This window comes from Trichosurus vulpecula, assembly GCF_011100635.1.
Source record: "Trichosurus vulpecula isolate mTriVul1 chromosome X unlocalized genomic scaffold, mTriVul1.pri SUPER_X_unloc_1, whole genome shotgun sequence".
Classification (NCBI taxonomy): Eukaryota; Metazoa; Chordata; class Mammalia; order Diprotodontia; family Phalangeridae; genus Trichosurus; species Trichosurus vulpecula.
The window spans coordinates 936,422-951,156 of NW_023494377.1; the positions used below are offsets into that span (position 1 = coordinate 936,422).

A 14,735-nucleotide genomic window follows, 5' to 3' on the forward strand; every position below is an offset into this window, starting at 1 on the left:
TCTATGGGACAAATACTCCATAGATAAATGAGAGTGGAAATCTGGGTGACTAGAAGCATTGTTGTGTCCTCATCAGAAATGGCTAAGCCTAGGGTTTTGGACAATTTTGGACACGTTAAGTTTGAGATACATGCTTCTAACAGAGGAGACTCTAATAGGCTATTTGTATTGCAGAAGTTCAGAAGAGAGATCGGGGCTGGAAATGTAGATTGAGGGGGAGCCGTGGGGAGGAGTCATCTACAGAGAGATGATTAAACCCAGGGAAGCTAAACTGAGATCTTCATGGGACAGGGTAAAGCAAGAGGAGAGTGGGACAAGGACTGGGAGGGTCGGGGAGTAGCCACACTTAGTAAATAGGAGAATCTTGACTGGAAAAAAAAAAAGCAGACAGGTAGGAGAGAGCTGAGTAATAGAAGGAAGCCAAGGGAGAAGGGGGCAGGGGAAGGACAAGAAAGCTGCAAAGAAGTCAAAGAAAAAAGGACTAAGAAGCCATTATGTGCATATTCTGGAAAGGTGTTTCAGATAGACAATGTGCCTAGGGGCCTATATTTCCCAGCAGGAAATCATAGTGTTTTCAATGATCTTAAATTGGTCCATCTAACATCAATATTTTTCCACTGAGGCTATAAGGTCACAAATCGTGGACCACGGTATTCTTGAAATAAAATTACAATGAACTCAAAGGGGTAATGAAAAGAAACATCTCAGGTAGAAGTTTAGGTTGGTTACAATACCTTACAATGACTTCAGAGGGAGAAAAGACAGTGAAAGACAGACCATTAATATATGAGAGGCTGCACAGGGGTATCCTAAGATACTAAAAGAGTGAGAGTAAAGCCGCAATCTCATTGGCTCCAGTATCTTTTGCCCATTTAAAGGGCCACTTTTGTGCTGCGTTTTCTTCTTTATTCAATCTGTTTCAATACCTCCACAACTAGCAACCCCTTAATAGAAGGTAAGTATTCCAGCAAACATGGAAGTCTGTAAGTAAAGCAACTTACAAGAGTGAAATCTTTCAAGTGATTTTCATTGGACAACAGAAGGTAAATGAAAACAACTTGAAAGGGTTTGCCTTATACTCATCGAGCTGGAAAAGATGATAAAAGATATTAGTAGTATTGGAAGGATTATAGGAAGACAGGCACACAAAATTACATAATTGAAGTTACTAAATTGTTCATAGCCTTTGATCCTGTAATCTCATCACTGGGCATATACCTCAAGGAGGTGAAATATAACAAAATATTAGTAGCTACACCGTTTTGTGGTAGAAAAAAACTGGAAACCAAGTGGGTGCTCAGAGACTGGGAAATGGTCAAACAGTGTTATATCATGGCAGCACAACTAAGGAGACAGGAGGAATTCAGAGAAACATGCAAAGTCTCACATAAACTGATGGAGAGGGAAGTCATTTGAGAATATATAAGCCTCTATTTCTAGAGAGTGTTTTGTAGTTGTATTTGTATGTAACATGTGGTACTTTAACTGAGAACTGTTTTATGTACTTTGTAGTTATTTTGAATGGAATGTCTCCTAGTGTAGATTCTCCTGAGTTTTTTTTTAGTAATGTACAATAGTGATTCTCAGACTTTGTGGCCTCAGGATCCCTTTGTACTCTTAAAAATGACTGAGGATTGTCCAAAGAGCTTTTGTTTATGTGCATTGCATCAACATTTACCATATTAGAAATTAAAATGTCTTAGAATTATGATCAAATAATTTTGCCTCATAGACCCAAGGATTTGGGACACCCTTGGGCTTCTAGATGGTGTAGTGGTTAGAGTGCAGGGTCTGGAGTTAGGAAGAGTGGAGTTCAAATCCAGCCTCAGATACTTCCTAGCTGTGTGACCCTGAGCAAATCGATTAACCTGTCTGCCTCGGTTTCCTCAAATGTAAAATAGGGATAATAATAGCACCTACTTTGCAGGGTTATTGTGAGGATAAAATGAGATATTTGTAAAGTGCTTAGAATAATACCTGGCACATGGTAAGAACTTAATAAATGCTTGTTTCTTTCTTTTTGTCCTCTGAAAGGGAGTTCCTGGATCCCACCTACCCAGACTAGACTTTGAGAACCGTACAGAAATGGTGATTTAAGATTTATTTTCTACCTTGCTGAAGCTTTTAATCACCTCAATTGGTTTCTTTTTAAAAAATTTTCATTCCGAATTCTCTCCCTCCCTCCACTCCCTCCCCTGCCCATTGATAAAACAAGAAATGGAATACTTAATACACATATAAAATCATGTAAAACATATCTCCCCATTAGCTATGTTTGGATGGGGGGTAGGGGGAGAGACAGAGAGAGACAGACAGACAGAAAGAGACAGAGAGAGACTGAGACAGAGAGAGAGAGAGACAGAGAGAGAGAAATACACTTTGATCTCCACTCTGAGCCCATACTCCTCTATCTGGAGATGCACAGCATTTTTCATCATGACTCCTTTGGCGTTGTGGCAGATCACTGTATTGAGCTGTTTACTAGGTCTTTCACAGTTGATTACCTTTACGATATTGCTGTTACTGTGTACACTGTTTTCCTGGTTCTGCTCACTTCACTTGGCATCAGTTCATCTAAGTCTTCCCAGATTTTTCTGAAAACATCCCTTTCACCACTTCTTACAGCACAATTCAAAAACCATAACTTGTTCCCCAAGTGATGGGCAGCCTCTCCATTTTCTAATTCTTTGCCACCCCAAAAAGAGCTGCTATAAATATTTTTGTACATGTGGGTCTTTTTCCTTTTTCTTTCATCCCTTTGGTGTGTAGACCTAGTGATGGTATTGCTATCAAAGTATGCACAGTTTTATAGCTTTGTGGGAACAGTTCCAAAATGCACAGTTCCACCAACAGTGCATTAGCACTGTTTTTTTTTTCTCACATCCCCTTCAGCATTTATTTTCCTTTTCTGTCTGTCATCTTAGTCAAGCTGATGGGTATGCATTTCTCTAATTATTAGTTATTTAGAGCATTTTTTCATATGAATATTGATAGCTTTGATTTCTTCTTCTGCAAACTGCCTGTTCATATTCCTTGACCATTTATCAGATGGGGAATGGCTCATATTTTTATAAATTTGGCTCAGTTCCTTATATATTTGAGAAATGAGACCCTTATCAAAGAAACTTGCTGTGAAGATCCCCTCATTTCCTGCTTTTCTTCTAATTTTGGCTGCACTGGTTCAATTAGTTTTCTTTTTTTATTGAAATCTTGGGGGTTTTTAAAGTATACCACCATGTCACCTGCAAATAGTATAATTCAGTCTTCTCTCTACCGATGCTTATACTGCTCTTGTCTTAATTCTGCTCTTTTCTTCTTCCTATAGTTAGCATTTCTAGAAGCATATCAAATAATTAGTGGAGACACAAATCTTTTCATTCTGTGAAATATTTCCAAGGACCCAAATATTCCATGACATACTGCAGGCTTAATTATTGAGAACAATGAAGCAGCAAGCATTAATAAGTGCCTACTGTGGCAGGCACTGAGATTACAAATACAAACATGAGGCAGATCCTTGCCCTCAAGGAGCTTACATTTTTCCGGGGGTTGGAAAATGGGAAAGGATGGGCAATGACAGGTTCATAAGTAAGTAAATACAAGAAATATACCAAGTAAATACAAAATAATTGGGGAGGGGCTTGGGGGATGATAAGAAAGGCCTCTTCTAGGAGGTAGTACTTTTGCTGAGCCTTGAAGGGAGCCACAGGTTCCAAGAGACAGACATAAGGAGGGAAAGCATTTCACACAGGAGCCCCTGAAAAGACAGGTAGGAAATGACACATCCTATGCAAGGAACAGCGAGTACGCCAGTTGGGTTAGAATGTTAGAGAGTAATGCACAATCAGCCTGGAGGAAAGAGAAGCTGGTGCCACATGGCAAAGTGCATTAAATGCCAAACAGAAGAAATTCTTCAAATTTGGTTGAAAAATTGTACAGAGGTAGAAGATGGTAGACCTCTGGGCATTATATGCTTGCCTTAGATAATGGAGAAAGAAGAAGAAAAAAAAAAAAAAAAGAAGAAGAAGACACCCAGAGCAGAAAAGGACCTTAGGGGTCACCTAGTCTAATTCCTTCATACAACATAGAGACAGAAAAAAGTTCTAAGAGAAGAGAGGAAGAAAAAGAAGCAAAGATGGATTTTGGAAACAATATGCCAGAACTCTGCTTTAAATAAAGTTTCAGGGCTGGACCTCAAACTGATTAATGTGCAATGGCTAAAGCCCTTAGGGATAACTACTGTTATAAATCTCTTTCTCCAAAGTAGCCATGTCTAGTAAACCACATGTGTAACAAACCTTCCACAAATGATCTCTGAGCTAATCTTGGACTAGCTTTCCCTTCAAATGAGGGAAAGGAGATACTATTACTGACTATATAAAACTCAAGTACTCCTCAAACAAACAGCTTAGCTTACTAATTCTGGGGCCTAAGCAAAAAGTTCTAGAATGGGCCCCCAGCCCTTTTTAGTTAACAAACAAAAACATAACTAGGCACTATGAGAGGTAGAGCTTTAATTACCTAAGATATTTCCAGCTTTAGAGGTCTCTGATCCACTTCTGTCAACATGCACAGTTATCCTGCAGGCATTAACTAGAACAAGCCCATCCAAGTTAGAGGATTTACCTGGCCTGTCTTTACAGGCTCTGAGCTCCTGTTTCTCTTCCAATATGCAGACTCAGAAACATGAAATCTTAGAGCTGGAAGGAACCTTAGAAGTCCATCAAATGCAGTGCACACAAGAAGTCATCAACAATGTTCCTGACAACTGTTCACCCAATTGCTGCTGGAAAACCTCTAAGGGGGAACTAACTTCCTGCTTCCTGCATGGTGGCCCAAGTGTCTCTTTAGAGAAAGCCTAGATCAGCCTTCTCTGCAACTTCTAGTCATCACTCCAAGTTGTGCTGCTAATTTAAGACCTTCTTCCACATGAAAGCAATCATATCCTCCCCGCCCCCCCCCCCCCCAAATCTTCTCTACCCAGACTAACCTTCCCTAGCGCTTCAAACCAATTCTTAAATAGCATGCTCTCAAGTCCCCTCACCATCCTGGCTACCCTCCTCTAGACAAGCTCTGGCTTATCGGTATCTTTCCTAACTCAGAACTCAGCATGATAATCCAGGCAAAGATAATGATATTAACATTTATACAGTGCTTACTAAGCTAAGCACTTTACAAATGATCTCATTTGAGTCTCACAACAACCCTGGGAGGTAGGTGCTATTATTATCTCCATTTTTCAGAGGAGGAAACAGAGGCAAACAGGGTTATGTGACTTACCCAGCTAGTAAGGGTCTGAGGCCACATTTGAACTCAGGTCTACTTGATTCCAGGCCTGGTGTTCTATCTGCTGGACCACTCAGTTGTCCCCAGAGGTAGAATATTCTGCATACTATGTTTCTATTAATAAAGCCTAAGATCTCCTAAGAGGAACAGAGTACTGTAATGGAGAGAGAAACAGGCTTAAAGCCAGGAGGACCTGGGTTCAAGTCGGGCCTCTCACACATCCTGACTGCATGACCCTGGGCAAGTCACTTAACTTCTCAGTGATCCAGGCAACTATCAAAGATTCAAATTGTAGGAAAGGTTCTGCCTGACTCTAGCAGCAGGGCTCCGGAAACTAAAAGATATAGCAGTGAGAGGCAGCCAGGAGGGAGTGGAGCCCAAAGACCTGGCAGCAAGCCCTGTCTCAGACACCCTCAGACATCCAAAGTGTGCCCAAGGGCAGCTCACGTAACCACTCAGTGCATCAGGCAACTCTCCACAAGTGGCAGAGGAGGCCAGGCACTTTCCTCTCTGGGCTCTTGGGCCCCAGAGAATTCAATAAGTAAAGGTCACATTAATTCTTAATTTTCACAGCACAAAGCTATGACTGAGTTGGAAGTCTTAAAGTTGGACATTCATTCACTTCCTCAAGGTAAATTCTCCAAGGGTCACCAAATTTAAAACTCTACAAACTTTAGAGAATGAACAGAGAAGCTGCATGACATAGTGGGCTGAAGATCTGGGTTCAACTTCCACATCCAACTCTGAATGGCTGTGTGACCCCTGGGAAGGCCCTTAACTTCTACATTTCCCAAGCAACTTCCTAAGACACAGAATGCTGCAATCTCCCCAGGACAAAGTTTCCATGACAAGAAGTTGGGTAATCAAGCAAACAGCAGGCAGTCAAGTTTAGTGGTTTTTAAATACTTACATGAAATCCTGTAGCACTCAATTAACAAGCACCTACTCAGTTCCAACACTATGCCATAGGCACTGGGGATATAAATACTAAATAAATACCAAAGTGCTGACAGAGTGATATTCTACTGGCAGTTGAAATCAACCTGAAATTCCCATCCAGGACTATTGTTTTACATCCTCCAATAAAGCCATTCTTCTTAACTGTGGCTTCCCAGGTACATTTACAGAGGCCCTAAAACTACCTGTCTTCAGGAGGAGGGGAAACACATCCCTTCGGTCACAAAAGCTTTCTCATTTCTCTTTGTGTTTTAATCACTAAGTCCTCTTCCCTACCCTCTTACCCTACCTAATTTACCCCGCCCCCCCAAAAAAAAGCCAGGCTGATTTTGGGCTCACCTGAATGTGCTGAGATAAAACAAATAACGAAGTACTAAACAGACTCACCTTCAGGACACAGACATAAATTTTTTTGAGCTAGCCACCCAGAATTCCAAACTGCTGAGGCTGAAGAACAGCAGACCACTTTTAAACGTGTAAGATAAGAATCCTCCTATGGGCATGCAACTTACATTCCATGGGGAGATTCCAAGCTAAGCATTAGCTTGGGAGAACTCAGCACACTACCAGGTTATCAAGTATCATAACCTTGGAAAAAGACACGTACATTTCTAGATCCTCCAGGCAATGGCACCCATGTCAGGACTCAGCCACACAGTAATCAACAACTGACAAGCTGGTATAGCATCTAGAACCAGTTCACTGAAATCAGAGACATACTTTTTGGCCACTCACACCTGGTCCGCTAGTTATGGCCATATGTCAAATGATACACCACCAGAAAGAACGTGTTTTACATACTGTCTCAGTCTAATGCATCCACAGGGTGTTTCCTATAAGGTCTGTGCCATCCTGTAGCTTGGTTTGAGCTGGGCACCTGTTTTCTCCTTTAAGACTGTTACCATAGCAAACTGGCCAGGTTGCTTCTAGGAAATACAAACTATGACTTCTGATGAAAAGTGGCAATCACATAATTACATCCAGTATTTTGAATCCACAAATATCATAAGAGGCAGGCATAGTGCAAAGAGTATAAGACTGGGAGTCAAAATACCTGAGTTCCAATACCTGGTTCTCCCACTTACCAGCTGTGTGACCATGGACAAGTGTCTCAACCCCTCTGAGCCTCAGCTTCCTCATCTGTAAAGTGGGGGTATGTGTGTGTGTGTGTGTGTGTGTGGTGGGGGGGGGGTAGCCATAAACAACCTGCCTCACAGGATTGTAAGGACAATGCTTTGCAAACCTTAAAGTACTATGTACATGTGAGTTACCATCCTTCACTGTGTGAGACAAATGCTATCAACACACATCTATCTTATGGCACTACAAAGAATAGTGAGTTCACTAACCCAGGTACTATAATTTTTTGTCAGTGAGAAGAATAGAAGAGTTGCAGAGTGCTAATTCAGATTTTATTTATATATTATTGTCTGCAAGCTTCACGAATTCACAGAAGCAAAGAGCAGATTGCCAATGATTATGCAAGGTAATAGGTAGGGACAGGGTTGTGACCTGTGATTTCACTATTACTGGGGAACTCAGGGCCAGTAAATTCCCTCTACCAATGCTGGTGGGCACATTCTTTGCAACTTAAAGAGTCCTACAGAGGCTGCTTGGAGAAGTGGATCTTAAAACTTTTTTGGTCTCAGGACCCCTTTCCAACTCTTAAAAACTATTTAAGAATCCAACAAAGAGCTTTTATTTACATGGGGTATATCTAATAATATTTATCTACTTTATTAGAACTTAAGACATCTTACTAGTGTTATGAAAAGAATTTTGAGCCAGGAACTCCCAGGGTTCTCTACAGAACTCACTTTGAGAATGGCCAGTGCCAGTACTGAAAAGTTAGGTCATACATCTAGGTGTCAGAGGAGGAATTTAAACTCAGCTCTCCCTAAGCTTCAAAACCAGCTTTCTATCCACTATGCCAAACTTCCTCTGTATAATAATAGCTCACAGAACAAATCCCAACAAAAATTTCTATTTTCCCCAACAGCTTCAATAGCCTCCTGCTCCACCAAACTTTTTATTATGGTTGATCGAAAGCTGAATTACTCCGGAAAGGTTCAGCTCCTTAGCACTGTACCAGACTACTAAGGTAAAAGCTTAAATGCTGATGACTTTCCCTTTCCGCATTAAGGAAGGCACTAGCGTGAAAAAGTAGGCAGTCAGGGCAGCAGGAAAGAAACTCGGCTGGTCTACAAACAAAATACACATCTTGGTCTTACTGTATACACTCATCAAAGCCACTAAATGCTGCCACGTGGGTTAAGTAGTTCCCGTACTAAACTCAGGAAAACTCTAAATAGCCACCGTTACTGATAAGTCACTGACAAACATAATCCAACAAAATATTACCTCAGCAAACCGCACGCACGCAGGAAAATGAAAAGCCAACGCTACTTCTCTATGTATTTATCAGAAAAGAGTCCCCAAGTACCAAAAGCACAGGACAAGCAAAGACATTTCAGAGGCGAAAGGACAGAGCTGCCATAGTGAAGTATAAAAAGGCGGGAAACTTGGAACTTAGGCTCGTGCGACTTTGCTTTAGTGACAGCGTGCTGCAGGGCTCCACATGAGCTGGTCTTTTCCATCCAAAGACACAAGAAGGGATCAGAGAGGGCTCCTCCTAAGCAGGACCCCCGCCACTCCTTGTACTGAGGAAGGGGACTCAGACACGTGGAGAAACGGAAGCCGGGTGGTGACAAAAGCTGCCCCCAGTGGCTCCGCTCAGGTCCCTGTGCCCGGCCTTTCGGCTCACAACCACAGTGCTTTGTTTGCAGTTAGTCCAGCTTTCGGGCGTGGGCAGAAGTACCCAGGTACGGGGAAACGAAATCTGTCAACTCCTGTTGGAAAATAACAGAAAAGTGAGGATAAAAGACCCCCAAGTCGATACGAACTCACCACAACGGCAGCCGCTCCCGTTCCCGGCCCGGAAGTGAAGTTGCAAGCCAGATGCGCCTGCGCAACAACGTGCCAAGGTCCTACGTGCGGTAGGAGGGAAGCAGCGTAGCCTGTAGCAGAAGCAGATTACTGGAGGGGCGGAGGGGGGAAGGCTTCCCATTGGTCCGGACGTTCTATTGGCTGCTTCTTGGATCGCTCTAGAGGACAGGCTCCTTTCATTGGTGGGAAAAGTTAGCGGGTACCCGGGAAAAAAGAGGCCAGTAGTTGCCATGACAACAGGGAGAAGCTGAGCCCTCGGACTTCTTTTTTGCTTGAGGACAGATTCGAAGGCCCTATAAAGCGTTTTGATTTCTGTAACGCGTCTCACTAACCGACTTTAAGGAGGGAACCTCCGGAAGAAGGCCGAGGAAGACATTCACACAGACCGCAGGTGGCAGGTAATGGAGATCCGTCCCCCTATTTCTTACGGTCCGAAAAGTGGTAACGGTCAGGGCCATTAGGCTAGGCGCCGGCTAGCAGTCTGAGAAATGGCTGAGGGGGCATCGCGACGACGAGAGTCAGCCGGACGGGTCGAGGCTGCCGCCACGAAAAACCCCCGAGGTTGAGGTAAAAAGAAAAAAAAAAAAGAAAAGAAAAGAAAGAAGAGAAAAGAAAAGAAAAAAGGGGGGAGGGGAAAGGCCGCCCTCCCACCTCCCGATTCTGTGCTAGTGAAAAATGTGATGAAGGCCACCCGGTGCCGCCGTCGCCGTACTTACCGAACGGGTTCAACCTCTGATCTGCCCTGTCCATGAAGAATGGCCTCGGCTGTTGTTCCCCAGGGCCTGGCACTGAGGGTGGCGGGCTGTTTTGGCCCCTGCCAAAAGGCCATCGGAACATCTTGAGGTGTCGTCCCTCAGGTGCTGTGGCTCTGAGATGCTGAGGAGATTTTCTGGGGTGGGGCCGGGAGGGAAGCGGTCCCAGAAGCCCTTTGGGGGCGTGGTCACAATGAGGTGGGAACCACCCCAGCTGTCCTCTGGGGGAGGGGAAGTAAAGGCGGTTTCAACCCTGTGAGGGGGTACAATAGGGGTATCTCAACTGCCCTTTGGGGAAGGGGTGCAATGGAGGCGGTCCCAATAAACTTGCTGGAGCCGGGGGGGGGGAGGACACGATGGGGAGGGGGATCCCTAATGATCCTGCAGGGGCGGAACACGGGGGAGGGGGGGGTCTCAATAACTTTGTGGGGGTGTGGCACGATACGGGCAGTTCTGGTAGCCTTGTGGGGGCGGGACACAACGGAGGCGATACCATTTAACCATGTGTGGGGATAAATGGGGGTCATCCCAGCAGCCTTGTGGGGGCAGGGCATAACGACAGCAGTAACATTTAACCTGTGGAGGCACAAAATGTGGATCTTCCAACAGCCCTTTGGGGAACGGGTACATGGGGGACTGTATCGATAATCTGGGGGCGGGACGTGATGGAGGCTATCTGCAGCTTTGTGGGAACGAGGCACGACGCGGGGGGCAGTACCATTTAGCCCTGTGGGAAGACATAATGGGGTGTCCCAAGCAGCCCTTTAGGGAGGGGATACAATGGGGGCACCCTACGTAGACAGAGCACGATGCGGGCGGTACCAATTAACCGGTGGGGGCGGAGCACGGTGGGCGGTCCCCTCAGCCTCTTGGGGGAGGGGCAAAGCAAGGGAGATCCCAATTCCCCAGTTGGGGGCTGTGTAAAGATGGGGGCGGTCTCAGTGGACCAGTGCGACGGAGCAGAGAGCGACGTAGTCTCAAGCAGCCCTCTGGGGAGCGGTCGTGCCTTTTAGGATGGAGTCACCTCTCCTTGGAGAAGCCAGAGCTGCAGATAGTACCTAAAGCTGCAACATCTCAGTGGCTGGAGTTCTAGACTCAAAGTCAGGAAGATGAGGTATTCGAATTCAGCCTCTGACACTCGCTAGCTGTGTGACCCTGGGCAAGTCACTTAACTTTTCCCAGTCTCAATTTCCACCTCTATAAAATGAGGATGATAATAGTGACAATCTTGCCGGGTTGGTGGAAGGATGAAATAAGTTAATATATGTAACGAGCTTTGGGTTTTTTTTTCCTCTTTTTTTGTATTTATTTAGTATTTAATTTTTCCCCAGTTACATGAAAACAACAATTTTTAACATTTGTTTTTAAAACTTTGAGTTCCAAATTCTCTCTCTCCCTCCCTCCCTCGCCCCCCTCATTGAGAAGGCAAGCAATTCCATATGGGTCATATATGTGTAGTCATGCAAAACATATCCATAACAGTCATATTGTAAATAAAAGAAAAATAAAGAAAGTGAAAAAAGTTGCTTCAATCTATATTCAGACACCATCAGTTCTTTCTCTGGGGATGGAGAGATCATTGTATTGCTGAGAATAGCTAAGTCGTTCACAGCTGATCATCCTGCAATATTGCTGTTACTTTGTACCTTATAATGAGCTTCGTGAATCTTAAATTGATATAAGTGCTTGCTAGCTATTATTGCCGCTAGCAAGTACTCAACAAACATACCAGGTTATTAGTTATCACATATTTGGACTGGGTTCTCAAATCCATGATTAGAAGATCCCTCCTCAAAACATAACTGTTACTGGTAACAATACAGAACAGAGATTTTCAGCTTTTTGTGTGTCATCTTGGACTCCTTTGTTGACAGTCTGGTGAAGTCTTATGGACCCTTTCTCAGAACAATTTATTTTTTGAAGGCATTAAGAAACAGAAGGTAACAAAGGAGATCGATTATATTGAAATCAGTTATCAAAATATAAAAACAAATAAAAACCAAGTTCCCGGACCCCAGATTAAGAACACGTGGTCTAGAACTAAAAGTGAATTCTTTCTGGCTGCTTCCAATATTTTTTCCTTAGAACTGGAAACTCTAGATTTTAGCTGTAATGTTTCTAGGAGTTTTCATTTGGGGATTTCTTTCAGGAGGTGACCAGTGAATTCTCTCTGGTTCTAAGAGAGCTAGGCAGTTCTCTTTTAAGATTTCTTGAAATCTAGGCTCTTGATTTGGTCAGGCACTCAAGTAGTTTGATGATTCTTAATTTTTTTCTCCTTGATCTGTTTTCCAGGTCAGCTGCTTTTGGTATGAGATGCCTTATGTTTTCTTCTATATTTTTAGTCTTTTGATTTTAAAAAAAATTTCTTATTTTCTTATGGAGCCATTGGCTTCTATTTTGTCCACTCTAAATTTTCAGGGAGTTTGTTAGTTGGTCAAGGTTTTGTGCCTCTTGTGCCAAGCTATTAATTCCTTTTCCAATTCTCCCTTAGCTCTCATTTATTTTCCAGTTTTTTTCTTCTAGCACTCTCATTCATTGACAATGACATTTTCACTCTTTTTTAAACTCTTGGTTCATGTTTTCCAAGAATTCTATTGAATTTGTGTCCAAGCTGTTTTAATTTGAGGTTTTGCTTGTTAATATTTTGGAGTGATTTTCTTCTTCGAGATTTGTGACTTGAGTGTTCCTGTCACCATTTATGGCTTTTATGGTGAGATTCTTTTTTTGTTTGCATATTCATCTAGCCTCCTTCCTAACTTCAGACTTGATATTAGGACTGGGCTTTGTGTATTTCTGTAATGAAGGTCTGGGCTGGTCCTGTTGCTGCTTTCTTGGGGGTATTGAATATTATGTTGTTCTATGATCTCAGGGACAGCTCAGGCTTGTGACCTGCCAACTTTCAATGCTTACAAAGTGGTCTTATCCAGGGCAAAGTCTGATTCCTGCACTCTTAGTCATAATTCTGCAAGTTACTAAGCAAGGTTTGGATCTGAGCAACCATAGATTGCTGTTGGAATGTGCCGTTATTAGCTAGCTGAGAAACTCTGCTGGTTTGGAGGATCAGAGTTACAGGCTCATCTTTGGTCTAGGATATGGCCTCAGCTGCTAAACCAGCTGTGAGTGGCCAAAAAGCATGTCTCTGGTTCCAGTGAACTTTGGTTCTAGATGTTGCCAGCTTGTCAGTTGATGACTAACCAGCTAAACTCCTTGAAAAAAACCCTATATGCTTACTACCTCCACTTCCTTTCTTCCCACTCACTTCTAAATCCTTTGGGTTCTTGATCTTATTATTCAACTAAAACTGCCCTCTCTAAAGTTACCAGTGACCTCTTAATTGCCAGATTTAGTGGTATTTATTCAATCCTTATCCTTCTTGACTTCTCTAAAATCTTTGACACTGTTGATCATCCTGTCCTTCTGGATATTCTCTCCTTTCTAAGTTTTCAGGATAATGATCTCTTCTGGTTCTCTTCCTACTTATCTGACCACTCCTTCTCAGTCTCTTTTGCTGAATCTTCTGGATCACACTCGTAAACCATGGGTGTTCCCCAAGGCTCTGTCCTGGGCCCTCTTCCTTTCTCCCCTCTATACAGTTTCTTATGGTCATCTCATCAGCTTCAATGGATTCATCTATATTCTGACAAAAGAATTTTAAATGTAGTCTGAAATGGACCGGTCTATAACCTGTGAGTGCCCGGAGCTGAACAAAGCAGGCCAGAAGCAGGTGAGTCAGGAATCAAATAATGGTTTAATTTCAAAGTGAGGAAATGATGTTTGGGAACCAAGTCCTCCTGAGGAGGACTTGTGGCTTATGGCAGGGGCAGGGCTTTTGTACATGAAAAGCCACAAAAGGCAGGATCACAACACAGTCATTCTTAGGTCTTGAGTAAACAGCTTCCAGGGTTGGCATTTCTTGGGACAATACAGGCATTCTTGGGTCCTGTGTGAACAGTCCCCAAGTTATTGGAATTGTTGAGCTTTGTGATCATTCAGTGGGGTACAGAACAAGAGTTAGCATGGTGGGAACAAGAGTTAGTATGGCAGGAACAGGAGTACAGCATCTGGTTTGGTTCACTTAGTGGTTATACAAGCACAGGAATTGTTAGAGTGTTAGGAGAGGTAATTGATATCAATTAATAGGAAAACCATAAATCCCCCAGTGGACACCTGGTGCTGGTCAAAGTAATACATTTTGCCAGAGGGTAGGATCATCCAGAGGGTGAGCACAAGGGATAGTTATGCCAAGCTCAGGGCACAGCCTGCTTGCTGGGCCTTAGCTCTGGAAAAACAGGGTATCTCCTAAAATCTTGAAAATGCAGAGGATTCCTACATCTCTATACCTAGCCCTAGTTTCTCTTCTGAACTCCAACCTCTCTCATCATTAACTTCCTTTAGGACATCTCAAACTCAACCTGTCCAAAACTGAACTCATTATCTTTCCCTCCAAAACCTATGTATCTTCTTTCAAACTTCCCTATTGCTCTGTTTTTTTAAATATGGAAGGCTTCATAAATTTGTATGTCACCCTTGTGTAGAGGTCATGCTAATCTTGGTATTGTTCCAATTTTAGCATAAGTGCTACCAAAGTAAGCACTTACCTATTACTATTGAGGATACTACCATCCTCCCAGTTACCCAGGCTTGACCTAGGTGTCATGCTCAATTCCTCACTTTTTTCACATCCCTCCCCTCAGCTTATGTGCAATCTGTTGCCAAGGCCTGTTGGTTTCACTTTTGCAACAACTCTCCAATATACCCCCTTCTCCCCCTGACATAGCCACTATCCTAGTGCAG

General features: G+C 43.2%; 1 protein-coding gene and 1 non-coding gene across 7 annotated transcripts in view; both read right to left on the reverse strand.

Annotated features, from left to right (window-relative positions):
* NUP62 (nucleoporin 62) overlaps positions 1 to 9,185 on the reverse strand; it is a 59,871-nt gene extending 50,686 nt beyond the window's left edge. For 5 of the 6 annotated variants that reach the window (XM_036740484.1, XM_036740483.1, XM_036740481.1 and 2 more), the window contains exon 1: positions 9,151 to 9,169. The gene's annotated coding sequence lies outside the window, so the exon portion shown is untranslated. Of the gene's footprint in view, positions 1 to 9,150 lie in introns of all 6 variants that reach the window. The other variant, XM_036740479.1, reaches the window with a different exon arrangement.
* A 5,246-nt stretch (positions 9,186 to 14,431) lies between these two features.
* On the reverse strand, positions 14,432 to 14,535 carry LOC118833110. Its single transcript, XR_005009284.1, has one exon. It is a non-coding gene; the product is annotated as a U6 spliceosomal RNA (small nuclear RNA).
* Between the last annotated feature and the right edge of the window lie 200 nt (positions 14,536 to 14,735).